The 26,893-nt window shown below is 46.8% G+C and overlaps 1 long non-coding RNA gene across 1 annotated transcript; it reads left to right on the top strand.

Moving 5' to 3' along the window:
- The first annotated feature begins 5,103 nt into the window (after positions 1-5,103).
- LOC126994248 (uncharacterized) lies at positions 5,104-6,191 on the top strand. The gene is made up of 2 exons (XR_007748913.1): positions 5,104-5,207; positions 5,448-6,191. It is a non-coding gene; the product is annotated as an uncharacterized LOC126994248 (long non-coding RNA).
- The last annotated feature ends 20,702 nt before the right edge of the window (positions 6,192-26,893 follow it).

The raw sequence follows: 26,893 nt of genomic DNA, 5'->3' as shown, positions 1-26,893 counted from the left end.
CTCTCTCTCTCTCTCTCTCTCTCTCTCTCTCTCTCTCTCTCTCTCTCTCTCTCTCTCTCTCTCTCTCTCTCTCTCTCTCTCTCTCTCTCTCTCTCTCTCTCTCTCTCATAAATATCCTTCTATTTGTTTATTTAATTTTGTTCTTCCTCCTCCTCCTCCTCCTCCTCCTCCTCTCTTTCTCCTTCTCTTCCTCTTTCTCTTTTTTTCTTTTCTCCTCCTCTTTTTCTCCTTCTTTTTCTCCTCTCTCTTTCTTCTCATTCTGTTTCTTCTCTTTTTTTCTTTCACTTTCTCTTCCTCTTCCTCATCTTCATCATCATCATCTCTTCCTACCTCCCTTTCCCTCCCCTTGCCTACCTATCATCCTCCTCCTCCTTCCCTTCTCTCCCCTTCCCTTCTCTTCCTCCTTTCCCTTTCCTTCCCTTCCCATCCTCCTTACCTATCTACCTACCTCTCCTACCTTCCCCTTTCCTTCCAATCCCTTTCCTTCCCCTTCCTCTCATACCCCTCCATTCCTTCCTTCCTCGTCATCATCATCATCATCATCATCATCATCATCATCATCATCATCATCACCCTTTCCCTATGACGTCACCACCGAGAAAAACACAAGTAAAGAAGAAAAAAACAAGAAGAAATAAGGAAAAAGGTCAAAATTAAAAAAATTGAATAAGAAAAATCAATAGTGAAATAAAAGCCAGAAAACGAGTAAAATAATAAAGAAGAAGGAGAAGAACAACAAATACAAGAAAACAAGAAGAACAAAAAAAGAAATAAAAAAAACTCCATGCAGGAAAAAAGGAAAAAAGGTAAAAAAAAAATCGTGCTCCTATTTTGTGGACGGACTCGGCTCCTTGAATGTAAATCAGGCGGCGTATTGTCAACAGGTGCGCGCGGACAGGTAAAGAGGAGGGGGTGAAAGGTGAGGTGAGGCTACAGCGTGAAGGAGGTGGTGATGACGAGGACTGGTTGTGGTGTTAGTGGTGGTGATGTTACGTAGCGGTGTTAGTGGTGATGGGTGATGACTGGAATGGAGATGAGTGGAGTGGTGACTGACTACAAGGTGTGGCTATGTTATGAGGTTAATGAATGGTTAAGAGACGGATGGGGAGAGTGAGTGTGAATGTGATTGTCGTGTGTGTGTGTGTGTGTGTGTGTGTGTGTGTGTGTGTGTGTGTGTATTATCCGTGAACATTTCGAATCACACACATACACACACACACGCACAAAGTTATCTCGCTCCTAAACTAATTCGGTACAATTCGGCACATCAATGGAAAAAAAAAATAATGCGAAACACAGTAGAAACAAAAACTCACCGGCGCTGGATGGATTTTTAGGGCTCGTTCGGCGCGGCCAAACTCGGCGAGGCGGCCCCTGAAAAATACAGCAAGAAAACATTGGCGTAATTAATGACTTTTTCCGAGTTATTATTAGTATTAGAATTATTATTAGGAGTAGTAAAGTAGTAGTAGTAGTAGTAGTAGTAGTAGTAGTAGTAGTAGTAGTAGTAATGGTTTTAGTAGTAATAGCAATATGGTGTTGATAATGGTGATGGTGACCGTAGTGGTGATTAAGTTATGGTGATGGTAGTGAAGCTCGTGGTAGTGATATGTCGGCAGTGGTGGAGTCGGTAGTGGTGATTAATGGTACTGGTAGTGGTGGTGATGGTTGAGGTAGTGTTGACGATAGAGATGGTGGTGGTGATGGTGGTGGTGATTATAGAGGCAGAACAAACACTACCACCACCACCTCCACCAGAACCAATATCGGAAAAAGTATTGGGCCAACATATTTTTTGAGATATTTATAACCAGCCAGTAGTTGCCCTTTCTTTCCGCCCTTATAATTAGGTGTAGGTGCGCACGTGGGTAGGCTGGCCCGCTCCCAAAGATGGATTAGTTAGTAAGCTTTTTGTCCTATTCTTTTGTCCTTTTTTTCAATTAGTGAGAGAGAGAGATTAGCTCAGAGATAGCCTGGAGATACCTTTTTATTTTCCTCCCTTCCTTCCTTCCTCACTTGTCTTTCCTTCCTTCCCGTTTGATGTTTTCTCTCTTCCTTTTCCTCCATTTCCCCCCCTTTCCTCCTCCCCTCCTCCTTCTCTCCATCACTTTTTGCTGTTTTCCTTTTTCAGTCCTACTTTTTTTATTCATTACTTCCTCCTTCACCTCCCTACTTCCTTATTATATCTCTCACTTACTTCTTTACTTCCTTCCTTCCTTCTATACTCGCCTCACAGTTCCCTACTCCCTTTCTTTCTTACTTCCTTTTTCCTCCTTTACTTTCTTTTTTCCCCTTAGTTTCTCCTTTTCCTGGTTTCTTCCTCCCTTTTCCTTTTCCTCCATTTTCAGCTTTTATCCCTCTCTCCATTATTGGCGTTCCTTCTTCTTCTCCTCAGTCCCCTTGTCCCGCCTCTCTTATTATCCACCATTTCACTTTCTCTATCGTCCACTTTCTCTCTCTCTTCCCTACACTTTTTTCTCTCCCTCCAATCACACATTTTTCCGTAACTTTCCAATTATTTTCTCTTTTTTTCTTCCACTAACAGCTCCCTATTTTCCTTCCCTCTCTTTCTCTTCCTCCTCGCATTTACACCTTCCTTTACCACCTTCCCTTTCAGTTTCTTCCCTCCACCTCTTTTCTCCTTTCACTTCCAGCTCCATTTTTTCTCCTTTCCTTTCTATTACCTCTTCCGCCGGTGACGTCACGGCCGTAACCTCGGGGCAAATACCAGTGTTATTATTCTAATTCATATATTCCGCACAATACTTAAGATGGTGGGAGTAAACAATTATTGAAGAAAAATGCTCACTTCTTACCCACAGGGCCGTTATTTTAAACGTATCGAGCTGCCTTTACGACTATTCCCAAGGCCGCGGAGAAGCTTGGCCAAGTTGTCACGGGTGACTTTACCATTCATGACGCTGAAGGCGTGTACAGCCATCACTACGATCATAAAACAGTCCGTGAATACCCCGGCAACTTCAACGAGAGGCTTTTCAAACAGGCGAGCCGAGGCGAAGATTACTTTATAAATAAGACCTTCCATCCAGCCAATCAGATCCCGTAGCTAAGCACACCCTCCCTCCATCAAGCCAATCAGCTCCCGTAGCTAACATCTCCCTCCCTCCATCCAGCCAATCAGCTCCCGTAGCGATCTTCACTACAAAAGGTGCAACTAGCTCTAGATTCAGCCCTATGCAATGTCAACTCTGTGCTCCCTAAAACGGCATATCGCAAACCGAGGTGATGTGGTAAATCTCGACCCTATACAGGGTAAGAAAAAGGAGAAGGGTGACTCCATATCAAGAAATCAAAATCGCGTGGCTGATCCCCGAGTCCAGGCGAGCCTCAGAACCTTAGACACACACACGCGCACACACACACACACACACACACACACACACACACACACACACACACAGAGGATAATGAGGCAGGGGACTAATGGACTAACGCTCTGCCGTGACAGGATAGGGAGGCTTCCCTCCAATAAGGAACAACAAGAGGAGAGGAAGGCCTCCCAGAGGGAGTTGAAGCAACTCCCGGGGCCGCTGCCGAAGCTGGAGTCGGTCTGCTCCTGCTGCGACAGGAAAAGTTCTCGGGTGTTATTCGCCTAGCTCACGCAGCACACACACACGCACTCACCCCGCAACGCACGCCAGCACGAACTCACTCCCCAACGCACGTTCGCTCGCACTCACCCCCAACGCACACGCACGCACATACGCAAGCACACACGAACGATCGGACGCACAAGCACACCTCACCCCACCCACGCTCGCACGCACGAACGCAAGAACACACGCAAGAACGAACGGACGAACACACGCTCGCACACACCCATCCCCAACGCACGCTCGCACGCACGAACACGAATACACACGCACGAAGGAACGGATGAACACACGCTCGCACGCACGAATACAGTACACACGCACGAAGGAACGGACGAACACACGCTCGCACGCACCCATCCCAGCGCACGCTCGCACGCACGAACACAGTACACACACACGAAGGAACAGATGAACACACGCTCGCACGCACGAACACGAGCATAAACACGCACGAAGGAACGGACGAACACGCTCGCACGCACGAACACGAGTATACATACCCACGAAGGAACGGACGAACACACGCTCGCAGGCACTGACAGCCCAACGAACGCAGCACAAGCACTCACACGCAAGCACGCACACAATCACGTACCCACGCATGCACACGCACAAGCACACACTCACGTACAGACGCACGCACCCACGCAAGCATGCAGGCAGGCACGCACGCACACACTCACACAAGCAAGCACGCAGCCACGCACGAAAAAACGCACGAACTCACGCAAGTACGTAAGCACGCACGCACGCAAGCACGCACGAAGGCACGGACACTCTGATGACGACCCAGGCAACAAGGCACCCTGACACTCCCTGGACACTCTCTGAACAATGGATGGACACTCTGATGACGACCCACGCATCTAGCATTAAGGCCTTAGGTGTTGTGTGTTGGGTAGGGTTGCTGACTCCTCTGGGGTGATGGAGACTCATCCTGAGCAGCATACAGCACCAAGATAAGGCGATACAGCTACCCAGCACAAGGAAACGGAAAATAAAGAAAATAACACCGAAGAATTAAGATTACAATATAAAGACCACAAAAATAAAGAAGTGATAGAAACGCAAAATCAAGAAAAGGAAAAAAATCTAGCAGAGTAAGTCCTTTGGTGCTGTGTGTTGGGTAGGGTTGCTGACTCCTCTGGGGTGAGGGAGACTCATCCTGAGCAGCATACAGCACCAAGATAGGGCGATACAGCTAGCCTGCACAACATCAGGAAACGTAAAATAAATAAAAATATCATCGAAGAATGGATATTACTGAAAAAAGGAACACGATAATAAAGAACTTGTAGAAAAACATCATGAAAGTGAAAACCAATCATTGGGGCAAGCATTAAGGCCTTTGGTGTTGTGTGTTGGGTAGGGTTGCTGACTCCTCTGGGGTGAGGGAGACTCATCCTGAGCAGCATACAGCACCAAGATAAGGCAATATAGCTAGCCAACACAACACCAGGAAACGAAAAATAATGATATAGCACACCGAAGAATGGATATTACTGAAAAGGAGCACGAGAATAAAGAAGTGATAGAAACACAACATCATGAAAGTGAAACAACTCATTGAGGCAAGCATTAAGTCCTTTGGTGTTGTGTGTTGGGTAGGGTTGCTGACTCCTCTGGGGTGAGGGAGACTCATCCTGAGCAGCATACAGCACCAAGACAAGGCGATACAGCTAGCCTGCACAACACCAGGGAACGAAAAAAAAAAAATAATAACACCGAAGAATGGATATAACAAAAAAAAAAAAAAACATCACGAGAAAAATAAAGTGATAGAAACACAACATCAAGAAAAGGGAAAAATATCTAGCATTAAGGCCTTAGGTGTTGTGTGTTGGGTAGGGTTGCTGACTCCTCTGGGGTGAGGGAGACTCATCCTGAGCAGCATACAGCACCAAGATAAGGCGATACAGCTAACCTGCACAACGCCAGGAAACGGAAAATTAAATACCGAAGAAACGATATTACAGAAAAAGAATACGAAAATAAAAAAAAGTCATGGAAACACAACATGGACTGACACTCTGATGACGACCCACGCAACAAGGCCCCCTGACACTCCCTGGACACTCTCTGATCAATGGACGGACACTCTGATGACGACCCACGCAACAAGGCCCCTGACACTCCCTGGACACTCTCTGAACAATGGACGGACACGCTGATGACGACCCACGCAACAAGGCCCCTGACACTCCCTGGACACTCTCTGAACAATGGACGGACACGCTGATGACGACCCACGCAACAAGGCCCCTGACACTCCCTGGACACTCTCTGAACAATGGACGGACACGCTGATGACGACCCACGCAACAAGGCCCCTGACACTCCCTGGACACTCTGAACACTGCCCTGACCATTTGCAACAAAAAATCTCCTCACGACGTAACCTAAAAAGGACAAAATCCCCCCCGACAAAAAAAAAAAAATAGTTAACTTTCCAAACTATAACGAAATAGTTGTCACCAACAAGACATCAAAATAAAGAAGCCATAAAAAAGAAAAAGAAAAAAAGCAACAAAGAAATCAACTCAAGCAGTAGTAAAAAAAAAAAGACCTAACAAATCTAAAAAGGTCAACTCCTGATCAGTCAAAAAATAGAAAACTAAAAACATATAATGCCAAAATGTAACGAAACGTATGAACTCAAAACGAAGAAAGAAAAGTAAAAAAAAGAAAAAAAATTAACCAAAAATAAAATCAACACCCAAAAAAAAAAACGAAACTGAGGAAAATTAAACTAAGAGAAAAAAGAAAACCGGCAGCGGCTTGACTATCTTTGGCTTCAGCCTGGCTTAGATGGACAGACGAAGGAACACAGAAAGACAGGAATAAAGGATGAACTGAAGTGTAAGAGAAGGAAGAAAGAAAAGAATATTATTATAAAGAAAAAAATTATAGGAGAGAGGGAAGAATGGAGGGAAGGATGGAAAAAATGAGGAAAGAAAGGAAGAAAACTATAAAGAATAGGAGAAAGGGAGGAAGTAAACAAAGAAGGCAACAAAGCATATGTAGATTCAGAAAAAAATATACAGATGGACGGAATGAGATGAACGGAAGAAAGAAAGGAAGAAAAATAGTTGCCTGGGTGAGATGCTGACGCTGGCTTAGTGTTCAGGGTGAAATGCTGACCCTGGCTTAGCGTTCAGGGTGAGATGCTGACCCTGGCTAAGTGTTCAGGGTGGGATGCTGACCCTGGATTAGTGTTCAGGGTGGGATGCTGACCCTGGATTAGTGTTCAGGGTGGGATGCTGACCCTGGATTAGTGTTCAGGGTGGGATGCTGACCCTGGATTAGTGTTCAGGGTGGGATGCTGACCCTGGATTAGTGTTCAGGGTGGGATGCTGACCCTGGATTAGTGTTCAGGGTGGGATGCTGACCCTGGATTAGTGTTCAGGGTGGGATGCTGACCCTGGATTAGTGTTCAGGGTGGGATGCTGACCCTGGATTAGTGTTCAGGGTGGGATGCTGACCCTGGATTAGTGTTCAGGGTGGGATGCTGACCCTGGATTAGTGTTCAGGGTGGGATGCTGACCCTGGATTAGTGTTCAGGGTGGGATGCTGACCCTGGATTAGTGTTCAGGGTGGGATGCTGACCCTGGATTAGTGTTCAGGGTGGGATGCTGACCCTGGATTAGTGTTCAGGGTGGGATGCTGACCCTGGATTAGTGTTCAGGGTGGGATGCTGACCCTGGATTAGTGTTCAGGGTGGGATGCTGACCCTGGATTAGTGTTCAGGGTGGGATGCTGACCCTGGATTAGTGTTCAGGGTGGGATGCTGACCCTGGATTAGTGTTCAGGGTGGGATGCTGACCCTGGATTAGTGTTCAGGGTGGGATGCTGACCCTGGATTAGTGTTCAGGGTGGGATGCTGACCCTGGATTAGTGTTCAGGGTGGGATGCTGACCCTGGATTAGTGTTCAGGGTGGGATGCTGACCCTGGATTAGTGTTCAGGGTGGGATGCTGACCCTGGATTAGTGTTCAGGGTGGGATGCTGACCCTGGATTAGTGTTCAGGGTGGGATGCTGACCCTGGATTAGTGTTCAGGGTGGGATGCTGACCCTGGATTAGTGTTCAGGGTGGGATGCTGACCCTGGATTAGTGTTCAGGGTGGGATGCTGACCCTGGATTAGTGTTCAGGGTGGGATGCTGACCCTGCATTAGTGTTCAGGGTGGGATGCTGACCCTGGATTAGTGTTCAGGGTGGGATGCTGACCCTGGATTAGTGTTCAGGGTGGGATGCTGACCCTGGATTAGTGTTCAGGGTGGGATGCTGACCCTGGATTAGTGTTCAGGGTGGGATGCTGACCCTGGATTAGTGTTCAGGGTGGGATGCTGACCCTGGATTAGTGTTCAGGGTGGGATGCTGACCCTGGATTAGTGTTCAGGGTGGGATGCTGACCCTGCATTAGTGTTCAGGGTGGGATGCTGACCCTGGATTAGTGTTCAGGGTGGGATGCTGACCCTGGATTAGTGTTCAGGGTGGGATGCTGACCCTGCATTAGTGTTCAGGGTGGGATGCTGACCCTGGATTAGTGTTCAGGGTGGGATGCTGACCCTGGATTAGTGTTCAGGGTGGGATGCTGACCCTGCATTAGTGTTCAGGGTGGGATGCTGACCCTGGATTAGTGTTCAGGGTGGGATGCTGACCCTGGATTAGTGTTCAGGGTGGGATGCTGACCCTGGATTAGTGTTCAGGGTGGGATGCTGACCCTGGATTAGTGTTCAGGGTGGGATGCTGACCCTGGATTAGTGTTCAGGGTGGGATGCTGACCCTGGATTAGTGTTCAGGGTGGGATGCTGACCCTGGATTAGTGTTCAGGGTGGGATGCTGACCCTGGATTAGTGTTCAGGGTGGGATGCTGACCCTGGATTAGTGTTCAGGGTGGGATGCTGACCCTGGATTAGTGTTCAGGGTGGGATGCTGACCCTGGATTAGTGTTCAGGGTGGGATGCTGACCCTGGATTAGTGTTCAGGGTGGGATGCTGACCCTGGATTAGTGTTCAGGGTGGGATGCTGACCCTGGATTAGTGTTCAGGGTGGGATGCTGACCCTGGATTAGTGTTCAGGGTGAGATGCTGACCCTGGATTAGTGTTCAGGGTGGGATGCTGACCCTGGATTAGTGTTCAGGGTGGGATGCTGACCCTGGATTAGTGTTCAGGGTGGGATGCTGACCCTGGATTAGTGTTCAGGGTGGGATGCTGACCCTGGATTAGTGTTCAGGGTGGGATGCTGACCCTGGATTAGTGTTCAGGGTGGGATGCTGACCCTGGATTAGTGTTCAGGGTGGGATGCTGACCCTGGATTAGTGTTCAGGGTGGGATGCTGACCCTGGATTAGTGTTCAGGGTGGGATGCTGACCCTGGATTAGTGTTCAGGGTGGGATGCTGACCCTGGATTAGTGTTCAGGGTGGGATGCTGACCCTGGATTAGTGTTCAGGGTGAGATGCTGACCCTGGATTAGTGTTCAGGGTGGGATGCTGACCCTGGATTAGTGTTCAGGGTGGGATGCTGACCCTGGATTAGTGTTCAGGGTGGGATGCTGACCCTGGCTTAGTGTTCAGGGTGGGATGCTGACCCTGGATTAGTGTTCAGGGTGGGATGCTGACCCTGGATTAGTGTTCAGGGTGGGATGCTGACCCTGGCTTAGTGTTCAGGGTGGGATGCTGACCCTGGATTAGTGTTCAGGGTGGGATGCTGACCCTGGATTAGTGTTCAGGGTGGGATGCTGACCCTGGATTAGTGTTCAGGGTGGGATGCTGACCCTGGATTAGTGTTCAGGGTGGGATGCTGACCCTGGCTTAGTGTTCAGGGTGGGATGCTGACCCTGGATTAGTGTTCAGGGGGATGCTGACCCTTAGTGCTCAGGGTGGGATGCTGACCCTGGCTTAGTGTTCAGGGTGGGATGCTGACCCTGGATTAGTGTTCAGGATGGGATGCTGACCCTGGCCTAGTGTTCAGGGTGGGATGGTGACCCTAGATCAGTGTTCAGGGTGGGATGCTGACCCTGGATTAGTGTTCAGGGTGGGATGCTGACCCTAGATTAGTGTTCAGGGTGAGATGCTGACCCTGGCTTAGTGTTCAGGGTGAGATGCTGACCCTGGATTAGTGTTCAGGGTGAGATGCTGACCCTAGCTTAGTGTTCAGGGTGAGATACTGGCCCTGGATTAGTGCTCAGGGTGGGATGCTGACGAGAGTAGGAGCCTGTGGCGGGGGTGACGTTCGAGGGACAGTAGGATGCGTTGTCGGGGGTGGCGTGCGAATGACAGAATGAGGCGGTTGCGGGGGTGCCGTGCGAGGGACAGGAGCAGGCGGTGGCGGGGTTCGCGTGAGAGGGACAGGAGGAAGCGTTGGAGGTGGTGGCGTGCGAAGGACAATAGGAGGCGGTGCCGAGGATGTCGTGGGAGGGATAAGAGAAGGCGGTGGCGGGGGTGGCGTGCTAGAGACAGAAGGAGGCGGCGGCGCGGGTGGCGAGCAAATGACTGGAAGAGGCGGTGGCGGGGGTAGCGTGCGAGGGACAGGAGGAGGCGGCGGCGGGGTTGGCGTGCGAGGGACAGGAGGAAGCGTTGGCAGTGGTGGCGTGCAAAGGACAGGAGGAGGCGGTGGCGGGGATGGCGTGCGAGGAACAGAATGAGGCGGTGGCGAGGTTAGCGTTCGAAAATAGGAGGTGGCGGTTGCGGGGGTGATGCTCGAACGACAGGAACAGGCGGTGGAGGGGGTGGCGTGCGAGGGTCAGGAGGAGGCGGTTGCGGGGATGGCGTGCGAGGGACAGGAGGAGGTGGTGGCGGGGGTGGCGTGCAAGGGACAGAAGGAGGCGGTGGCGGGGGGTGGCGTGCCTGGTAGAGGATGAGGCGGTGTCGGGGATGGCGTGCGTGGGAGAGGATGAAGCGTTGGTGGGGGTGGCGTGGGGGGGGGGAAAGGAGGAGGTGGAGGTGGTGGCGTGCGAGGGAAAGGAAGAAGCGATGGCGGGGATGGCGTGCGAGGGAAAGGAGGAGGCAGCAGCGGGGGTGGCGTGCGAGGGAAAGGAAGAGGCGGTGGCGGGGATGGCGTGCGATTGAAAGGAAGAGGCGGTGGCGGGGGTGGCGTGCGAGGGAAAGGAGGAGGCGGTGGCGGGGATGGCGTGCGAGGAAAAGAAAGAGGCGGTGGCGGGGATGGCGTGCGAGGGAAAGGAGGAGGCGGTGGCGGGGATGGCGTGCGAGGGAAAGGAGGAGGCGGTGGCGGGGATGGCGTGCGAGGGAAAGGAGGAGGCGGTGGCGGGCATGGCGTGCGAGGGAACGGAGGAGGCGGTGGCGGGGATGGCGTGCGAGGGAAAGGAGGAGGCGGTGGCAGGGATGGCGTGCGAGGGAAAGGAGGAGGCGGTGGCGGGGATGGCGTGCGAGGAAAAGGAGGAGGCGGTGGCGGGGATGGCGTGCGAGGGAAAGGAGGAGGCGGTGGCGGGGGTGGCGTGCGAGGGAAAGGAGGAGGCGGTGGCGGGGATGGCGTGCGAGGGAAAGGAAGAGGCGGTGGCGGGGGTGGCGTGCGAGTGAAAGGAGGAGGCGGTGGCGGGGTTGGCGTGCGAGGGAAAGGAGGAGGCGGTGGCGGGGGTGGCGTGCGAGGGACAGGAGGAGGCGGTGGCGGGGGTGGCGTGCGAATGACAGGAGGAGGCGGTGGCGGGGGTGGCGTGCGAGGGACAGGAGGAGGCGGTGGCGGGGGTGGCGTGCGAGGGACAGGAGGAGGCGGTGGCGGGTGTGGCTTGCGAATGACAGGAGGAGGCAGTGGCATGGTTGGCGTGCGAGGGACAGGAGGAGGCGGCGGCGGGTTTGGCGTGCGAGGGACAGGAGGAGGCGGTGGCGGGGGTGGCGTGCGTGGGACAGGATGAGGCAGTGGCGGGGGAGGCTTTTGAAAGAAAGAAGGAGTCGGTGGCGGGAGTGAAGTGCAAGGGTCAGGAAGAGGACCAAAAACGCCTTCACGAGGTGTGTCTTGGTTCACCCGCATGAGGCCATGAGCAGTATTCGACTGTTCACGACTGACGCTGGAGAGGAAGCCACCACTGGGAAGTTTGTGGTGAGGGCGGAGGCCAGGAAGCTGCAGCAGGAATACTGTTGCGGTTCTCGAGACCTGAATAGGATGGAGTTTGGCCACGTGACGTGCAAAGGGAACCGCGGCATCAACACCGCCCGGCCGCAGTGCAGGATCATGCCTCCGGGTCGCAAGGCCAAGCAGGAGTACCAGTACGAAAGAGTGGTGCGGCGCCCCACTCCCCCGCTGACTCGTGACCACCTCGGCGCCGCCATCCAGCGGCGAGGCTTCAAGCTGCCGCGCAGTCAGTAGCTCCACCTCATGAGGAGTGCCAAGCTGCACATCAGCTACTCCAGCGGCAAGGACGGCGAAACATTTCATTAAGGTGGGAAGGGACGCTCGTAAACATGATCTGTATCGATCACTTCCTCGTGAATAGCATGCGTGCTGGCCTTGATATTTCGGCCGTGTCCACTCAGTGACGGGGTCGCCTCCACTTCATAACGCAGCGCTGTGGCCTCAGTATTTCGGTAATGGGGATGTCCGTTCCGTCGCGGATGTTGATTTTACGTTGTAAGGATGCTGTTTGATATGTTTCATTTGCGTCTGATATGTTTCCTTTCTAGATTATGTGTTGTGATATGTTTCCTTGCCATGTAATGTCGTGTGATATGTTTCCTTGCCATGTAATGTCGTGTGGTATGTTTCCTTGCCATGTAATGTCGTGTGATATGTTTCCTTGCCATGTAATGTCGTGTGATATGTTTCCTTGCCATGTAATGTCGTGTGATATGTTTCCTTGCCATGTAATGTCGTGTGATATGTTTCCTTGCCATGTAATGTCGTGTGATATGTTTCCTTGCCATGTAATGTCGTGTGATATGTTTTATCTTCATATAATGTCGTGTGATATGTTTTATTTTCATATAATGTCGTGTGATATGTTTCCTTGCCATGTAATGTCGTGTGATATGTTTCCTTGCCATGTAATGTCGTGTGATATGTTTCCTTGCCATGTAATGTCGTGTGATATGTTTTATTTTCATATAATGTCGTGTGATATGTTTCATTTCCATGTAATGTCGTGTGATATGTTTTACTTTCATGTAATGTCGTGTGATATGTTTCATTGCCATGTAATGTCGTGTGATATGTTTCCTTGCCATGTAATGTCGTGTGATATGTTTTATTTTCATATAATGTCGTGTGATATGTTTCCTTGCCATGTAATGTCGTGTGATATGTTTCCTTGCCATGTAATGTCGTGTGATATGTTTTCTTTTCATATAATGTCGTGTGATATGTTCCCTTGCCATGTAATGACGTGTGATATGTTTTCTTTTCATATAATGTCGTGTGATATGTTTTCTTTTCATGTAATGTCGTGTGATATGTTTCCTTGCCATGTAATGTCGTGTGATATGTTTTCTTTTCATGTAATGTCGTGTGATATGTTTTCTTTTCATGTAATGTCGTGTGATATGTTTCCTTGCCATGTAATGTCGTGTGATATGTTTTCTTTTCATGTAATGTCGTGTGATATGTTTCTTTTCATGTAATGTCGTGTGATATGTTTCCTTGCCATGTAATGTCGTGTGATATGTTTTCTTTTCATGTAATGTCGTGTGATATGTTTTCTTTTCATATAATGTCGTGTGATATGTTTCTTTTCATGTAATGTCGTGTGATATGTTTTCTTTTCATGTAATGTCGTGTGATATGTTTTCTTTTCATGTAATGTCGTGTGATATGTTTTCTTTTCATGTAATGTCGTGTGATATGTTTTCTTTTCATGTAATGTCGTGTGATATATTTTCTACTTATATAATGTCGTGTGATATGTTTTCTTTTCATATAATGTCGTGTGATATGTTTTCTTTTCATGTAATGTCGTGTGATATGTTTTCTTTTCATGTAATGTCGTGTGATATGTTTTCTTTTCATGTAATGTCGTGTGATATGTTTTCTTTTCATGTAATGTCGTGTGATATGTTTTCTTTTCATATAATGTCGTGTGATATGTTTTCTTTTCATGTAATGTCGTGTGATATGTTTTCTTTTCATATAAAGTCGTGTGATATGTTTTCTTTTCCTGTAATGTCGTGTGATATGTTTTTTTTTTTTTTTTTCATGTAATGCCGTGTGATATGTTTTCTTTCATGTAATGTCGTGTGATATGTTTTCTTTTCATGTAATGTCGTGTGATATGTTTTCTTTTCATGTAATGTCGTGTGATATGTTTTCTTTTCATATAATGTCGTGTGATATGTTTTCTTTTCATGTAATGTCGTGTGATATGTTTCATTTCCATGTAATGTCGTGTGATATGTTTTCTTTTCATGTAATGTCGTGTGATATGTTTTCTTTTCATATAATGTCGTGTGATATGTTTTCTTTTCATGTAATGTCGTGTGATATGTTTTCTTTTCATGTAATGTCGTGTGATGTTTTCTTTCCATGTAATATCGTGTGATATGTTTTCTTTCGTTCGAATGTCGTGTGATATGTTTTCTTTTCATGTAATGTCGTGTGATATGTTTTCTTTTCATGTAATGTCGTGTGATATGTTTTCTTTTCATGTAATGTCGTGTGATATGTTTTCTTTTCATGTAATGTCGTGTGATATGTTTTCTTTTCATGTAATGTCGTGTGATATGTTTTCTTTTCATGTAATGTCGTGTGATATGTTTTCTTTTCATGTAATGTCGTGTGATATGTTTTCTTTTCATGTAATGTCGTGTGATATGTTTTCTTTTCATGTAATGTCGTGTGATATGTTTTCTTTTCATGTAATGTCGTGTGATATGTTTTCTTTTCATGTAATGTCGTGTGATATGTTTTCTTTCATGTAATGTCGTGTGATATGTTTTCTTTTCATGTAATGTCGTGTGATATGTTTTCTTTTCATGTAATGTCGTGTGATATGTTTTCTTTCCATGTAATGTCGTGTGATATGTTTTCTTTTCATGTAATGTCGTGTGATATGTTTTCTTTTCATGTAATGTCGTGTGATATGTTTTATTTTCATGTAATGTCGTGTGATATGTTTTCTTTTCATGTAATGTCGTGTGATATGTTTCTTTTCATGTAATGTCGTGTGATATGTTTTCTTTTCATGTAATGTCGTGTGATATGTTTTCTTTTCATATAATGTCGTGTGATATGTTTTCTTTTCATGTAATGTCGTGTGATATGTTTTCTTTTCATGTAATGTCGTGTGATATGTTTTCTTTTCATTTAATGTCGTGTGATATGTTTTCTTTTCATGTAATGTCGTGTGATATGTTTTCTTTTCATGTAATGTCGTGTGATATGTTTTCTTTTCATATAATGTCATGTGATATGTTTTCTTTTCATGTAATGTCGTGTGATATGTTTTCTTTTCATGTAATGTCTTGTGATATGTTTTCTTTTCATATAATGTCATGTGATATGTTTTCTTTCCATGTAATGTCGTGTGATGTTTTCTTTTCATATAATGTCGTGTGATATGTTTTCTTTTCATGTAATGTCGTGTGATATGTTTTCTTTTCATGTAATGTCGTGTGATATGTTTTCTTTTCATATAATGTCGTGTGATATGTTTTCTTTTCATGTAATGTCGTGTGATATGTTTTCTTTTCATATAATGTCGTGTGATATGTTTTCTTTTCATATAATGTCATGTGATATGTTTTCTTTTCATATAATGTCGTGTGATATGTTTTCTTTTCATATAATGTCGTGTGATATGTTTTCTTTTCATATAATGTCGTGTGATATGTTTTCTTTTCATATAATGTCGTGTGATATGTTTTCTTTTCATATAATGTCGTGTGATATGTTTTCTTTTCATGTAATGTCGTGTGATATGTTTTCTTTTCATATAATGTCGTGTGATATGTTTTCTTTTCATGTAATGTCGTGTGATATGGGTTTCGGAGGGAGCAGCAGCCACGACGAGGGAGGGAGCAGCATCCACGACGAGGGAGGGAGCAGCATCCACGACGAGGGAGGGAGCAGCATCCACGACGAGGGAGGGAGCAGCAGCCACGACGAGGGAGGGAGCAGCAGCCACGACGATGGAGGGAGCAGCATCCACGACGAGGGATGGAGCAGGATCCACGACGAGGGAGGGAGCAGCATCCACGACGAGGGAGGGAGCAGCATCCACGACGAGGGAGGGAGCCGCAGCCACGACGAGTGAGGGAGCAGCATCCACGACGACGGAGGGAGCAGCAGCCACGACGACGGACGGAGCAGCAGCCACGACGACGGAGGGAGCAGCAGCCACGACGACGGAGGGAGCAGCAGCCACGACGACGGAGGGAGCAGCAGCCTCGACGACGGAGGCAGCAGCCGACGACGGAGGAGCAGCAGCCACGACGACGGAGGAGCAGCAGCCACGACGACGGAGGAGCAGCAGCCACGACGACGGAGGAGCAGCAGCCACGACGACGGAGGGCAGCAGCCACGACGACGGAAGGAGCAGCAGCCACGACGACGGACGGAGCAGCAGCCACGACGACGGATTGAGCAGCAGCCACGACGACGGAGGGAGCAGCAGCCACGACGACGGAGGGAGCAGCAGCCACGACGACGGATGGAGCAGCAGCCACGACGACGGAGGAGGCAGCAGCCACGACGACGGAGGAGCAGCAGCCACGACGACGGAGGAGCAGCAGCCACGACGACGGAGGAGCAGCAGCCACGACGACGGAGGAGCAGCAGCCACGACGACGGAGGGAGCAGCAGCCACGACGACGGAGGAGCAGCAGCCACGACGACGGAGGAGCAGCAGCCACGACGACGGAGAGCAGCAGCCACGACGACGGAGGAGCAGCAGCCACGACGACGGAGGAGCAGCAGCCACGACGACGGAGCAGCAGCCGACGACGGAGGGCAGCAGCCACGACGACGGAGGAGCAGCAGCCACGACGACGGAGGGAGCAGCCGACGACGGAGGAGCAGCAGCCACGACGACGGAGGAGCAGCAGCCACGACGACGGAGGAGCAGCAGCCACGACGACGGAGGAGCAGCAGCCACGACGACGGAGGAGCAGCAGCCACGACGACGGAGGAGCAGCAGCCACGACGACGGAGAGCAGCAGCCACGACGACGGAGGGAGCAGCAGCCACGACGACGGAGGAAGCAGCAGCCACGACGACGGAGGAGGCAGCAGCCACGCCGACGGAGGGCAGCAGCCACGACGACGGAGGAGCAGCAGCCACGACGACGGAGGAGCAGCAGCCACGACGACGGAGGAGCAGCAGCCACGACGGAGGAGCAGCAGCCACGACGACGGAGAACAGCAGCCACGACGACGGAGGAGCAGCAGCCACGACGACGGAGGAGCAGCAGCCACGACGACGGTGGGCGCAGCAGCCACGACGACGGAGGTAGCAGCAGCCACGACGACGGAGGAGGCAGCAGCCACGACGACGGAGGGAGCAGCAGCCACGACGACGGAGAGAGCAGCACGACGACGGAGGAGCAGCAGCCACGACGACGGAGGAAGCAGCCACGACGACGGAGGGAGCAGCAGCCACGACGACGGAGGAGCAGCAGCCACGACGACGGAGGAGCAGCAGCCACGACGACGGAGGAGCAGCAGCCACGACGACGGAGGAGCAGCAGCACGACGACGGAGGAGCAGCAGCCACGACGACGGAGGAGCAGCAGCCACGACGACGGAGGAGCAGCAGCCACGACGACGGAGGAGCAGCAGCCACGACGACGGAGGAGCAGCAGCCACGACGACGGAGGAGCAGCAGCCACGACGACGGAGAGCAGCAGCCACGACGACGGAGGAGCAGCAGCCACGACGACGGAGGAGCAGCAGCCACGACGACGGAGGAGCAGCAGCCACGACGACGGAGGAGCAGCAGACACGACGACGGAGGAGCAGCAGCCACGACGACGGAGGGAGCAGCAGCCACGACGACGGAGGGAGCAGCAGCCACGACGACGGAGGGAGCAGCAGCCACGACGGAAACACTGAAGAAATGGTTCAAAGGAAAAAAAAACACTGAAGAAACGACGATTTAAACACACACAAAAAAATAAAACGAAAAAAGAATACTCCGAGGAAACGATGTTGTTAAAAATAAATCGGGAATTAAGAAGTGATAGAAACACAACGAAAAACGGAATAAAACATCAAGGTAAGCGTTAAGGCCTTTGGTGTTGTATGTTGGATAGGGCTGCTGACTTCTCTGGGGTGAAGGAGACTCATCCTGAGCAGCATACAGCACCGAGATAACGCGATATAGCTAGCCTTCACAACACAAAGATACGGAAAGTAAATAAAAATAACACCGAAGAATGGAGACCAAAGAAGAATACACCGAAGAAACGACATTTAAAAAAAAATACACCGAATAAACGATACAAAGAAAAATACACCGAAGAAACGATACAAAGAACAATATACTGATGAGACGACGATAGAAAGAAATATACACTAAAAGAACGATACATAGAAAAAATTACCTAATAAACGATACTCCAGAAAAATGCACCAAAGAAACGATAGAAAGTACAATACACCGAAGAAACGATACAAAGTAAAATACACCGAAGAAACGATACAAAGAAAAATTCAGCGAAGAAACGATACAAAGTACAATACACCGAAGAAACGATGCAAAGTACAATACACCGAAGAAACGATACAATGTACAATACACCGAAGAAACGATACAAAGTACAATACACCGAAGAAACGATACAAAGAAAAATACACCAAAGAAACGATACAAAGTAAAATACACCGAAAAAATGATACAAAGTACAATACACCGAAGAAACGATACAAAGTACAATACACCGAAGAAACGATACAAAGTACAATGCACCGAAGAAACGATACAAAGTAAAATACACCGAAGAAACGATACACAGTACAATACACCGAAGAAACGATACAAAGTACAATACACTGAAGAAACGATACAAAGTACAATACACCGAAGAAACGATACAAAGAAAAATACATAAAGGAAACGATACACAAAAACTCATCGAAGAAAAGATACAAAAAATAAATACACTGATGAAACGGTATAACGTAAAATATACCGATGAAACGACGATACAAGAAAAATAGACCGAAAAAACGATATTGTTAAAAAGTATCGTTAATTAAGAAGTGATATAAACACATAAAGAAGAGGAAAGAAAATCATGGCAAGCGTTAAGGCCTTTGGTGTTGTATGTTGGGTAGGGTTGCTGACTTCTCTGGGGTGAAGGAGACTCATCCTGAGCAGCATACAGCACCAAGATAAGGCGATATAGCTAGCCTACAGAACACAAGGAAACGGAAATTCATGAAAAATAACACCGAAGAATGGACAGCAAAGAAAAATACACCGAAGAAGCGATACAAAGAACAATACACCAAAGAAACGACAATTAAACGAAAAACAGAAAAAAACGGCAAAAAGAAAAATATACGGGAGAAACGACGATAGAAATAAACATATAGCAAAAAAACGATACAAAGAAAACAACAGCGATGAAACAATACAAACAAAAATACACTGAAGAAACGACGATACAAAAAAAAACATGAATAAAACGGTATAAAGAAAAAGATATATACCGAAGAAGCAACAATTGAAAGAAAACTCACAAACGGTACTAAGAAAAATACACCAAAGTAACGATACAAAGAAAAATACACCGAATAAACGAACAAAGAAAAATACACCGAAGAAACGATATTGTTAAAAAAAAATCGTTAATTAAGAAGTGATATAAACACTTAAAGAAAAGGAGAAAATCAAGAAAAGGCCTTTGGTTTGTTGTGTGGCAGGGGTTGTTGACACTTTCTGGGGGGAGACTATCCTGAGCAGCATACAGCATCAAGATAAGGCGGTATAGCAAGCCTAAACAACACAGGGAAACGGGAAATTAAGAAAAAATACACCTAAGAAACGACGATACAAAGAAAATAGCACGAAATAAACGGTCGAAGAAATATCTGCCGATGAAGCAACGATATAAAACAACAATATAAACCCATCAAGAAAGGAAAAAATAATCAAGGCAAGTGTTAAGGCCTTTGGTGTTGTATGTTGGGTAGGGTTGCTGACTTCTCTGGGGTGAAGAAGACTCATCCTGAGCAGCATACAGCTCCGAGATAATGCTATATAGCTAGCCTTCACAACACAAGGAAACGGAAAGTAAAGAAAAATAACACCGAAGAAAGGAAAGCAAAGAAAATACACCGAAGAAAGAATACTACAGAAAAATATATCTAAGAAACGATACAAAGAAATATACACCGAGGAAACGCGACAAAGAACAACACACTGAAGGAACGGTATAAAGAAAAATATACCGATGAAACGACGATGAAAAGAAAAATACATCAAATGAACGATCCAAAGAAAAATTTACCTAAGAAACGATAAAAAAAAATACACCGAAGAAAGAGTATAAAGAAAAATATACCGATGAAACGATACAAAAAAATACAGAGATAAAACGTTATAAAGAAAAAAAAACGAAGAAACGACGATAAAAATACACCAAAGAAACGATACAAAGAAAATACACTAAAGAAACGATACAAAGAAAAATACACCGAAGAAACGATACAAAGAAAAATACACCAAAGAAACGATACAAAGAAAAACACAAAAGAAACGATACAAAGAAAAATACACCAAAGAAACGATACAAGAAAAATAAAGAAACGATACAAATACACCAAGAAACGATACAAAGAAAAATACACCAAAGAAACGATACAAAGAAAAATACACAAAGAAACGATACAAAAGAAAAATACACAAAGAAACGATACAAAGAAAAATACACCAAAGAAACGATACAAAAATACACCAAAGAAAACGATACAAAGAAAATACACCAAAGAAACGATAAAAAAAAAAAAAAAAAAATCAAGGCAAGCGTTAAGGCTTTTGGTGTTGTATGTTGGGTAGGGTTGCTGACTTCTCTGGGGTGAAGGAGACTCATCCTGAGCAGCATACAGCACCGAGATAAGGCGGTATAGCTAGCCTTCACATCACAAGGAACTAAAGAAAATAGAAGAAAGAAAAATAAATACACTGAAGAAAGAAAGGATACAAAGAAAATACACCGAAGAAAAAATACAGAAAAATACATAAGAAACGATACAAGAAATATACACCGAGGAAACGATACAAAGAACAATACACTGAAGAAACGGTATAAAGAAAAATATACCGAAACGACGATACAAAGAAAATACATCGAATGAACGATCCGGAAAAATTACCTAAGAAACGATAATACAAAAATACACCGAAGAAAAATTATAAAAAACCGATGGAACGACGATACAAAAAAATACAGAGATAAAACGGTATAAAGAAAAAAAACGAAGAAACGACGATAAAAATACACCGAGGAAATTATATTACTGATAAAAAACAGAAGAAACGATACACAAAAATTCACCAAAGAAAACGATACAAAGAAAAATACATCGAAGAAAAACGATACAAAGAAAAATACGTCGAAGAAACGACGATACAAAAGAAAATACACCAAAGAAAACGATACAAAGAAAAATACACCAAAGAAACGATACAAAAGAAAATATACCAAAGAAACGACGATACAAAGAAAAATACACCAAAGAAACGACGATACAACGATATTGTTATAAATAATCGGGAATTAAGAAGAAACACATAAAGAAAAAAAAAAATCAAGGCAAGCGTTAAGGCTTTGGTGTTGTATGTTGGGTAGGGTTGCTGACTTCTGTGGGGTGAAGACTCATCCTGAGCAGCATACAGCACCGAGATAAGGCGATATAGCAAGCCTTCACAACACAAGGAAACGGAAAGTAAAGAAAAATAACACCGAAGGAAGGATAGCAAACAAAAAAACCGAATACTACAGAAAATCACACCTAAGAAGCGATACAAAGAACAACACACTGAAGAAACGGTATAAAGAAAAATATACCGATGAGACGACTATAAAAGAAAAATACTGTACACCAAATGAACGGTCCAGAAAACTTTACCGGAGAAACGATACTACATAAAATACACCAAAACGATACAAAGAAAAATGCACCAAAGAAACGGTATAAAGAAACATATACAGAAGAAACGACGATACAAAGAAAAATACACAGAAGTAACGACAGTACAAAAAATACGTAGAAAAAACGGTATGAAGAAAAAGATGCCGAAGAAACGGCGATATAAAGAAAATTCATAAACGATAGTAAGAAAAAATACACCAAAGAAACAATACAAAGGAAAATACACCGAATCAACGAACAAAGAAGAATACATTGAAAAAGGATATTGTTAAAAAAATCGTTAATTAAGAAGTGATATAAACATTTGAAGAAAAGGAAAAGAATCAAGGCAAGCGTTAAGGCCTTTAGTGTTGTATGTTGGGTAGGGTTGCTGACTTCTCTGGGGTGAAGGAGACTCATCCTGAGCAGCATACAGCACCGAGATAAGGCGATATAGCTAGCCTTCACAACACAAGGAACTAAAAAAAAAAAAATAATAATAACATCGAAGTAAGATAGCAAAGAAAAATACACCAAAGGAACGTTCCATATAAAAATTTACCTAAGAAACGATACTACAGAAAAAATACACCAAAAAAAAAGATACAAAGGAAAATACATCGAAGAAACGGCATAAAGAAAAATATACCGAAGAAACGACGATACAAATAAAAATACACTGAAGAAACGACGATACAAAAAAATACACAGCAGAAAGGGTACAAAGAAATATACACCGAAGAAACAATACAACAGAAAAGACACCAAATAAATCAAAGAAAGAAACATACACCGAAGAAAAGATACAAAGAATAATACACTGAAGAAACGGTGTAAAGAAAAATATACCGATGAAACAACAATACAAAGAAAATACACCAAATGAACGATCCAGAGAAAAAAATACCTAAGAAACGATACTACAGAAAAATACGCCAAAAAAAAGATACAAAGAAAAATACAACGAAGAAACGGTATACAGGAAAATATACGAAAGAGACGACGATACACAGAAATATGCACAGAAGAAACGACGATACACAGAAATATGCACAGAAGAAACGACGATACACAGAAATATGCACAGAAGAAACGACGATACAAAGAAATATGCACAGAAGAAACGACGATACAAAGAAATATGCACAGAAATGACGATAAAGAAATATGCACAGAAAAACGACGATACAAAGAAATATGCACAGAAGAAACGACGATACACAGAAATATGCACAGAAAAACGACGATACACAGAAATATGCACAGAAGAAACGACGATACACAGAAATATGCACAGAAGAAACGACGATACACAGAAATATGCACAGAAAAACGACGATACACAGAAATATGCACAGAAGAAACGACGATACACAGAAATATGCACAGAAGAAACGACGACACACAGAAATATGCACAGAAGAAACGACGATACACAGAAATATGCACAGAAGAAACGACGATACAAAGAAATATGCACAGAAGAAACGACGATACACAGAAATATGCACAGAAGAAACGACGACACACAGAAATATGCACAGAAGAAACGACGATACACAGAAATATGCACAGAAGAAACGACGACACACATAAATATGCACAGAAGAAACGACGATAGACATAAATATGCACAGAAGAAACGACGATAGACATAAATATGCACAGAAGAAACGACGACACACAGAAATATGCACAGAAGAAACGACGATACACAGAAATATGCACAGAAGAAACGACAATACACAGAAATATACACAGCAGAAACGACGATACACAGAAATATGCACAGAAGAAGCGACGATACAAAGAATTATGCACAGAAGAAACGACAATACACAGAAATATGCACAGAAGAAACAACGATACACAGAAATATGCACAGAAGAAACGACGATACACAGAAATATGCACAGAAGATACGACGATAGATAGAAATATGCACAGAAGAAACGACGATACACATAAATATACACAAAAGAAACGACGATACACAAAAATGTGCACAGAAGAAAAGACGATACAAAAACTACATATAAAAAACGTTATAATGAAAATATACCGAAGAACGGTACAAAGACAAATACACCGAAAAAACAACGATACAAAAAATAGAAAAAAACGGTATAAAGAAAAATATACGGAAGAAACGACGATACCAATAAAAAGCGCTATAAAGAAAACTATACCGAAGAAACGACGATACAAATAACAAATACACAGAAGAAACGACGATAGAAAAAAAAAACGGTATAACAAAAATATACCGAAGAAACAAAGATACAATAAAATAAACAGAAGAAACGACGATACAAAAAATAAATAAAAAAACGGTGTAAAGAAAAATGTAGAGAAGAAAACGACGATACAAATAAAAATATACAAAAGAATTAAGAAGTGATAGAAACACTTAAAGAAAAGGAAACTAATCAAGGCAAGCGTTAGGGCATTTTTGTTGTATGTTTAGTAGGGTTGCTGACTTATCTGGGGTGAAGGAGACTCACCCTGAGCAGCATACAGCACTGACATAAGGCGATATAGCTAGCCTACACAACACAAGGAAACAGAAAATTAAGAAAAAATACACCGAAGAAAGGAAAGTATAAGAAAATACGAGAATTAAGAAATGATGAAAACGGAAGAAGAAGCGACGGCAGAGGAGGCAAAAGAAGTGAATGACGACGAATCAGATTTGGCGGAAGAAAGAGAAAAAGCACCAGCCGAAGGAGTAGAAGCGGCGATGGAAGAAGCAGCGTGAGTGTGCTTGGCGGTGGTGTCTGTTGTTGTGTGTGCCCGGCGGTGGTGTCTGTTGTTGTGTGTGTGTGCCCGGCGGTGGTGGCTGTTGTTGTGTGTGTGTGCTTGGCGGTGGTGTCTGTTGTTGTGTGTGTGTGCCCGGCGGTGGTGTCTGTTGTTGTGTGCGTGTGCCCGGTGGTGGTGTCTGTTGTGTGTGTGTGTGTGCCCAGCGGTCGTGTCTGTTGTTGTGTGTGTGTGCTCGGCGGTGGTGTCTGTTGGTGTGTGTGTGTGTGTGTTCTGCGGTGGTGTCTGTTGTTGTGTGTGTGTGTGTGTTCGGCGGTGGTGTCTGTTGCTGTGTGTGTGTGTGTGTTCGGCGGTGGTGTCTGTTGCTGTGTGTGTGTGTGTGCCCGGCGGTGGTGTCTGTTGGTGTGTGTGTGTGTGTGTGCCCGGCGGTGGTGTCTGTTGTTGTGTGTGTGTGTGCCCGGCGGCGGTGTCTGTTGGTGTGTGTGTGTGTGTGCCCGGCGGTTGTGTCTGTTGTTGTGTGTGTGTGTGCTGGGGGGCGGTGTGTGTGTTTGTGTGTGTGTGTGTGTGCCCGGCGGTGGTGTCTGTTGGTGTGTGTGTGTGTGCCCGGCGGTGGTGTCTGTTGTTGTGTGTGTGTGTACCCGGCGGTCGTGTCTGTTGTTGTGTGTGTGTGCTCGGTTGTGGTGTCTGTTGCTGTGTGTGTGTGTGTGCCCGGCGGTGGTGTCTGTTGGTGTGTGTGTGTGTGTGCCCGGCGGTGGTGTCTGTTGTTGTGTGTGTATGTGCCCGGCGGTGGTGTCTGTTGCTGTGTGTTTGTGTGCCAGGCGGTGGTGTCTGTTGTTGTGTGTTTGTGTGCCCGGCGGTGGTGTCTGTTGTTGTGTGTGTGTGCCCGGCGGTCGTGTCTGTTGTTGTGTGTGTGTGCCCGGTGGTGGTGTCTGTTGCTGTGTGTGTGTGTGTGCCCGGCGGTGGTGTCTGTTGGTGTGTGTGTGTGTGTGCCCGGCGGTGGTGTCTGTTGGTGTGTGTGTGTGTGTGCCCAGTGGTGGTGTCTGTTGGTGTGTGTGTGTGTGTGTGTGTGTGCCCGGCGGTGGTGGCTGTTGTTGTGTGTGTGTGTGCCCGGCGGTGGTGTCTGTTGTTGTGTGTGAGTGTGCCCGGCGGTGGTTTCGGTTGTTGTGTGTGTGTGTGCCCGGCGGTGGTGTCTGTTGTTGTGTGTGTGTGTGCATGGCGGTGGTGGCTGTTGTTGTGTGTGTGCCCGGCGGTGGTGTCTGTTGTTGTGTGTGTGTGTGCCCGGCGGTGGTGTCTGTTGTTGTGTGTGTGTGCCAGGCGGTGGTGTCTGTTTTTGTGTGTTTGTGTGCCCGGCGGTGGTGTCTGTTGTTGTGTGTTTGTGTGCCCGGCGGTGGTGTCTGTTGTTGTGTGTTTGTGTGCCCGGCGGTGGTGTCTGTTGTTGTGTGTGTGTGCCCGGCGGTGGTGTCTGTTGTTGTGTGTGTGTGCCCGGCGGTGGTGTCTGTTGTTGTGTGTGAATGCCCGGCGGTGGTGTCTGTTGTTGTGTGTGTGTGCCCGGCGGTGGTGTCTGTTGTTGTGTGTGAGTGTGCCCGGCGGTGGTGTCTGTTTTTGTGTGTCTGTGTGCCCGGCGGTGGTGTCTGTTGTTGTGTGTGAGTGTGCCCGGCGGTGGTGTCGGTTGTTGTGTGTGTGTGTGCCCGGCGGTGGTGTCGGTTGTTGTGTGTGTGTGTGCCCGGTGGTGGTGTCTGTTGTTGTGTGTGTGTGTGTGCCCGGCGGTGGTGTCGGTTGTTGTGTGTGTGTGCCCGGCGGTGGTGTCTGTTGTTGTGTGTCTGTGTGCCCGGCGGTGGTGTCTGTTATTGTGTGTGAGTGTGCCCGGCCGTGGTGTCGGTTGTTGTGTGCGTGTGTGCCCGGTGGTGGTGTCTGTTGTTGTGTGTGTGTGTGCCCGGCGGTGGTGTCGGTTGTTGTGTGTGTGTGTGCCCGGCGGTGGTGTCGGTTGTTGTGTGTGTGCCCGGTGGTGGTGTCTGTTGAATGTGTGTGTGTGTGTGCCCGGCGGTGGTGTCTGTTGTTGTGTGTGTGTGTGTGCCCGGCGGTCGTGTCTGTTGTTGTGTGTGTGTGCCCGGTGGTGGTGTCTGTTGCTGTGTGTGTGTGTGTGCCCGGCGGTGGTGTCTGTTGGTGTGTGTGTGTGTGCCCGGCGGTGGTGTCTGTTGGTGTGTGTGTGTGTGTGTGCCCAGTGGTGGTGTCTATTGGTGTGTGTGTGTGTGTGTGTGTGTGTGCCCGGCGGTGGTGGCTGTTGTTGTGTGTGTGTGTGCCCGGCGGTGGTGTCTGTTGTTGTGTGTGTGTGTGCCCGGCGGTGGTTTCTGTTGTTGTGTGTGTGTGCCCGGCGGTGGTGTCTGTTGTTGTGTGTGTGTGCATGGCGGTGGTGGCTGTTGTTGTGTGTGTGTGCCCGGCGGTGGTGTCTGTTGTTGTGTGTGTGTGTGCCCGGCGGTGGTGTCTGTTGTTGTGTGTGTGTGC

Source organism: Eriocheir sinensis, unplaced genomic scaffold (genome assembly GCF_024679095.1).
Source record: "Eriocheir sinensis breed Jianghai 21 unplaced genomic scaffold, ASM2467909v1 Scaffold755, whole genome shotgun sequence".
Lineage (NCBI taxonomy): Eukaryota > Metazoa > Arthropoda > Malacostraca > Decapoda > Varunidae > Eriocheir > Eriocheir sinensis.
The sequence above is the reverse complement of the archived record's forward strand: the minus strand, read 5'-3'. Positions and strand labels throughout refer to the sequence as shown.